We start from the raw sequence: 6,777 nt of genomic DNA on the forward strand, positions 1-6,777 counted from the left end.
GAGAAGATGTAGTCTAATTGTCTTAGGAAGGCTTCTACTTACCTTGTAGATGACTTTGAACGCAGAGTCTGTCTTGATTGAGTGACCTGTGTTCACAAGGTGTTCGATTATAGAACTTCTTATTGAGCCGCTGCCTCCTCTTCTTAGCCAAGCCGGACAATGTTCTTGAATTCTTTTGGATAAACTACGCATCGAACGACCTATATACCTAGCTCCACAAGAGCAGGTAAATTGGTAAATGCACATTGAATTGGTCAGATGCGATAAGTTATCTTTCAGATTATTGGTGAACAGTGATCGGCTGGAGAATAATATTCGCAATGTTGCTGCGAAGAATGTTCTTTTAAAGAATCTGAAATTCTCCTCTTTAAGATATATGCGGCTCTATCACCTTTGAAGTCGATGTTCAAAAACAGATATCCTTCTATATTCGTTGATAAGAACATGAAACCGAAAACGCCAAGACCACAAACAACTGCAGTAGGAAAGAAAATTTTATACATGAACATCGACTTCAAAGGTGATAGAGCCGCATATATCTTAAAGAGGAGAATTTCAGATTCTTTAAAAGAACATTCTTCGCAGCAACATTGCGAATATTATTCTCCAGCCGATCACTGTTCACCAATAATCTGAAAGATAACTTATCGCATCTGACCAATTCAATGTGCATTTACCAATTTACCTGCTCTTGTGGAGCTAGGTATATAGGTCGTTCGATGCGTAGTTTATCCAAAAGAATTCAAGAACATTGTCCGGCTTGGCTAAGAAGAGGAGGCAGCGGCTCAATAAGAAGTTCTATAATCGAACACCTTGTGAACACAGGTCACTCAATCAAGACAGACTCTGCGTTCAAAGTCATCTACAAGGTAAGTAGAAGCCTTCCTAAGACAATTAGACTACATCTTCTCTGCATTGCCGAGGCAATAGCCATACATTTTGAAAAACCAGAATTATGTGTACAAAAGAGACTGGTACAACCTCTTCTTTTACCATGGTCTTAATGTATTAAATTTTTTCTCTTTCTCATTACTCTTGTTCTTTTACAGCCACCTGCTTCACCTTCCATCTTCCCTTCAAATCTTGTACCCCCAACCGGTTTGTTTTTATTTCAACGATCATTCCGATCACATTTCATCTCTGTTTCAACATTTTATGTTATTTTATCATGCTGAGCTACTCTTACCCGATGAATATCTAAGCCATTAACTATCAAACTTTCCTTGTTTTTTAAAAAATTTTTCTAATACCTTTGTTTATTTAACCTCACTGTCACCATGTATATCACAAGTTTATTATCAGTATTATTATCACCCTGTAAAAATAAGTATATATATTTGCGATTGTACAGCTTTGAAAATGAATTCGCCGAAAAGAGAACTCTTCGCTGAACTAATCTTTCTTTCTTATTTAATGTCATAATGGGTGTATTCCGTTTATCTCAACAAAATCTGAATATCATATAGTAAATTGTCAGTTTGCAGAATATTCATGCATCAAACCAAACTGGACTGTTTCTGTTGCAAACACCAATCCATTGTACATGCGTTTTCTTACAAATTGCATTGTGCTCTCGCTCTTCCTTTCTTGATCTTCACCTCATCTTCTGCTGCCAGACATCACGTTCTTTTAACTCACGTTATATACTACTCATATCAATATAAGTAGCTCACACCACAAGGGAGTGAAGTAGTCGAACTCGTCGACAACTCCACTTATCTTGGAAGTCTGATCAGCCCTAATGGGTTGGTGTCTGACGAAATCTCTGCACGGATTCGGAAAGCTCTTTTAGCTTTTGCCAACTTGCGTCACCTACTACAGCGAAGGCGAGATATCCGTCTATCAATAAAAGGACGAGTATACTGCGCGGCAGTCCGTTCTGTTTTACTTGACGGCAGCGAAACATGGCCATTAAGAGTAGAAGACACTCGTAAGATACTAGTATTTGACCACAGATGCCTTAGAAATATTGCTGGCGTCTGTTGGGATCACCGAGTAAGTAATAGTGAGGTTAGACGCAGGGTATTAGGGAATGATGGTAAATCAGTTGATGAGTTTGTTAATCTTCATCGACTGAGATGGTTGGGCCACGTGTTACGTATGTCCGAACACCGATTACCACGACGTGCAATGTTAACCGGTGTTGGAGATGGTTGGAAGAAGGTTAGGGGCGGCCAAACCAAAACGTGGCATCAGTGCTTGAAGACACTAACTTCTAGTCTGAGCCATGTTGGTAGATGCAGACTACTTGGTTGGGGTCCACGTGACTATCGTAACCAATGGTTGAAGACTCTTGGTGACATGGCTCAGAATCGGTCACAATGGCGTCGGTGTATACACTCTCTGTCTTCTCTTAAACTAAGAGATTAAAATTGCTTCATATCTTTCTTTCTATGAACTGATTCTTTCTTCCTGTACTATATCATTATTGCAATCTTTCTTTTATATATTACCACCTCTGAATTAACTACTTTTATGAATCCGGTGTCCATCTTGTTGTGCTAATGAGGTATGGCAACTTGGACCGATGCATATATGTGCCTGGTCCTACGTTGTAGCTGACTGACTGACTGAAATACGTGATATATTTAAATTTTCTCATCTAATTATTGTAGGGAAATGAAACTTGCAGAACTACTACAACCATCATCAAAACGATACATGTAATTATAAACAGTTAACTGCGTATGATACGTAATGTCCGTTCGCCGGACATAACAAACAACAACCTACTATGGCAGCAGAGGACAAATCAACTCCCAAGTGTAGAGGAAATTATAAAAAACACACTTTAGGTGGATGGGAAATACATTGTGGAAATCATCAAACTTCATCATGAGGTATATATATATATATATATATATATATATATATATATATATATATATAATATCAGTAAGATTGTATTTATTCTTCAAAGATTCTTACAATACCATACATACTGACTCCATGATAAATCAAGTAAAAAATAGATAATGTAATGTCACATATGTTAGGCAATCAAATAATGGACAGTTAACTTTCTTATATTAAGTCTAATATTCTAATGGTATTGAAAAGTGCATTAATACCGATTATGTACCTGAACACAATAATTCCCCCTAGTTACTAAAATCATTAAAAAAAAACAAAATACCAATGTACAAATTCGTTCGTACACTCACACACATATACACATACACACACACACGAACTGTATATTACATATATACGTAATATAATTCTAAAGATCACTTTATATCACTTAAATTATATTGACCAATTAAATACAAAGAAAATGGGATCAAAATTATTAGATCACATCTAATAATGGACAAAACGTTTTTTTTCCTGCTTTTTGATCGATTTGTACTATCTATCACATTCTTTTCTAAAGAGAATGTCAATCAAAGTTTACATGAATTATGTCATAAACGATTTATGTATTGAATTTGATAAAAATAATGATTTAGTGTAATTTGTAATTTCCGATAGGTCCTGGGTCCGAAACCCGCGAGGGAGGATCATAGATAGGCACTGCTGAGGAGACCCATAGTGAGACGAAACGACTGTCAAGTGCTTCCAAGTTTTCCATGATGGTCTAGCTTTAAATGAGTCATGATCTAAACTATTAAATTACTATATTATCAACAAAATCCCTCTTTGATTTCCGTCTTTGTTAACATATATGATTAGATTTCAATCTATGATTGTTGGTAATATAAGCTAAATGTGAGTGTGGTCTTATTTGAGATTGTTATATGAATGCATTTGCACCCCATTGTTAAAACTTGAATCCAGTAGCTAGCGATTTCTAGCATGGTTCTTTTTTACAGAGCAGGATTGCTAACCCAATGCTCAGCCCTCCTTTTTTCATTCAGGCTTTGGATCGGCAGTCATTTTAGAAAGACTCGAGGCATTATAGTAAAGAACCAGTTTATTGACATCATAAATCAATCAAGTTAGATGTCTATTGAAAATCAAAAAGCACTGGAAGACTATCTCATATTGTATGAGACTTTTCAGCATTGGGCATCAAAGGCCCCGAAATTAGAAATCGAATTCATGATCTTCGATCTTGTGTGAGAACATTTAACTTCCAGATCATTGAACCTAAATCCATTAACATGAAAGTCTGATTTCAATCAGTTGACGGTGTTGTGTGATTACTTCTCATTGTCTTTAATGGATAAATGTGTCACATCTGACATAGTTGATTTCCATTAGTCAAACATTCTCATAAGAACTGTTTGAATTTCCTGTGGAAACTAATCACCGGTAAACACATGATGATTATCAGTAATGTGGGTTATGGAGTTTTATATTAAAAAAAGACATTTGGAGAAAATGTATATTTTGGTCGAGATAATCACACGTACTATTGAGTGTATCATTGAAAGTTTAAAGGACTCAATCTTTCTAGTCTATATGACAATGAGACTATACCACTCAAACGAACATGCTTGTACTTTAAACAAGTACACTGAAATATGTATTTCTATGCATGTAGGTTCTATTGTACTTACTTACGCCTGTTACTTCTAATGGAGCATAGGCCGCCGACCAGCATTCTCCAACCCACTCTGCCCTGTGGCAGTGATTTGCCAACGGAATTAACACTTGACTATTAGGCTTAACTCTTGAGTTTCATATAAAACTATGATGGTACATACTAAATCCATATACTCATTTTCGAATACAATGTCTGTTTGTGCATATGATTGTCTAATCCATTGAACACAAAGATGAAAACAAAACTTACTGATGCATTAGTCATTATGCTATCTATCTGATTTCCTAACTTCTTTATTTGAACATAAATATTGGTACAGAAGGGCAACGAATACATATGTGCAACACAAGTCACTTGATTTGTGTGCGGGCTGTGATACTAACCGGGTGCCCTGACCGAAGCAGGTGGTTTTCTTAGGAGGCCACAGCTTGAGCCTTCGATCTAAAGGTTTGATCCACAACTCAGTGGAGTAAAGTTAGGAGATGCAGTCCCATAGTAGACGGTGACCAACAATAGGTTCATACATCATTTTTTTTATTTCAGGATACTGGAACCCATGTGCATCACTGGTTTGAAACAGGGTTTTCCAACTCTCCTATGTGGATCCTCGGTATCCACCAACCCGTTTAAAGCACCGGACATTAGATTTTCGTTCTCTCAATTTCCTAAACAACAGTAATGCCTCGAGAAGGCAGTGAGTAGGACTTCCCTAGCAGTAGCTCTATACGTGTGACCATGTGGGAGTATTTCGAGAGAGAGAGAGCTGACTCTCTCCACCCTCGGCCGTATCAGGGCATTTTGGTGGCAACTTATTTGGAACAGTTAACAACTCGTAATGCTTAAAACACATTTAAAACTTCAAATATGAATATTCCACCTCCACCCAAATCTAATTTATTCAATGTTTATTGGAACGTTTCTATACATTTCAAGCATTGGCCTGTTTATATCTACATAGATTGACGATATTACGATGGGGAATGTAAGCGTTGTTGCTATACGTTAGACCACAGAATATAAGAAAATAAAGATTGGTCACCGACTGTGCAGAAACAATTTTTAGCAAAGCCAACCCTGAATGAACTAAAAGATTATATTGGTCATCGCTTAGTGACTTGTCGATTGAAAATACAGCTCAGTCTCATAAGAAATCACTTGAGGCTTGAATAATTCGATGGTAAAGTCTGAGAGTGTGACGAAGACTGACATCGGAGAACCAGTTTCTTCAAGATTATAAGTACACAATGCTGATGTGTCTCAAATAACACAAAACGTAGGTTCAGGGTCAACTACCTCCAATCATCTAAATTACACAACATATTCCAATGAGTATTGAGAAGTTTAAACAAATGACCGGATCGCCAAATGATCGATAGCATTCGATCCATAGTAAAAGAGCTAGACATAGGAAAATGATTGAATGATTTATGTTGTTTAGTTCAACAACCGAATTGATTATCCAACAAGGTTGTTCTGATCATAGATCAGAATCGATAAAAATTCTAATAATGAAACATTTCCTACATCATCGATCAGAGATGTGAATTATTGATCACTACTTTAACTATACTTTCTATCAACAATGATGGTGGTGATATAAAGTTTAGATGACCTTTAATTATGAAATTCGAGAAATATATCCAATTCAAATGATTCTAACATGAATTATAATTTACAAATTAGATCTCTTTTATTATTCTCTTTCAACTAGGTTAAAAGCAATTCATATTGTGATGCACGCTACTGATATCGATAGATATAAGTAGTATGTGTGATCATCAATCGAAAATGAAAGGCCTGGTGACAAAAGGTTAAGAAGATCAATGAAAAGAGAATCAGAACAGAGAATGATTAGTATGAAAACGAAGGAACAACAAAGTCTGAGACGATTGATTGACATATTGCAAATGAAGTCATTCACTATATGGTTCTCAGGTTTTACTAATGGATTCTGTAATTTCGATTGTCTCGATTGGTATTCTCATTCACTAAAAAAATGAACATAGTAGATAAAGTTGAAATCCAAGATACAAATTTTATACCCCCACCCTCGCGTGGAATAACAAAATAATTTAAGAACTTACCATAGAAACAATCGATAAATACACCATTTGTTTGATTTATTCAATCAAATACATGTTTATATGGGATACACATACATAGGGAGGAGTAATTGAACAATCAAATCAAAGGTAATGATATATGTGAATAGATGGCTTCAAAACTAATTAGTGTCAAATGATCCGATCAACATGGGATGTAGAATACCATGTTCATCGATAGTG

The sequence above is a fragment of the Schistosoma haematobium genome, chromosome 6 (genome assembly GCF_000699445.3).
Source record: "Schistosoma haematobium chromosome 6, whole genome shotgun sequence".
NCBI classification, from domain to species: domain Eukaryota; kingdom Metazoa; phylum Platyhelminthes; class Trematoda; order Strigeidida; family Schistosomatidae; genus Schistosoma; species Schistosoma haematobium.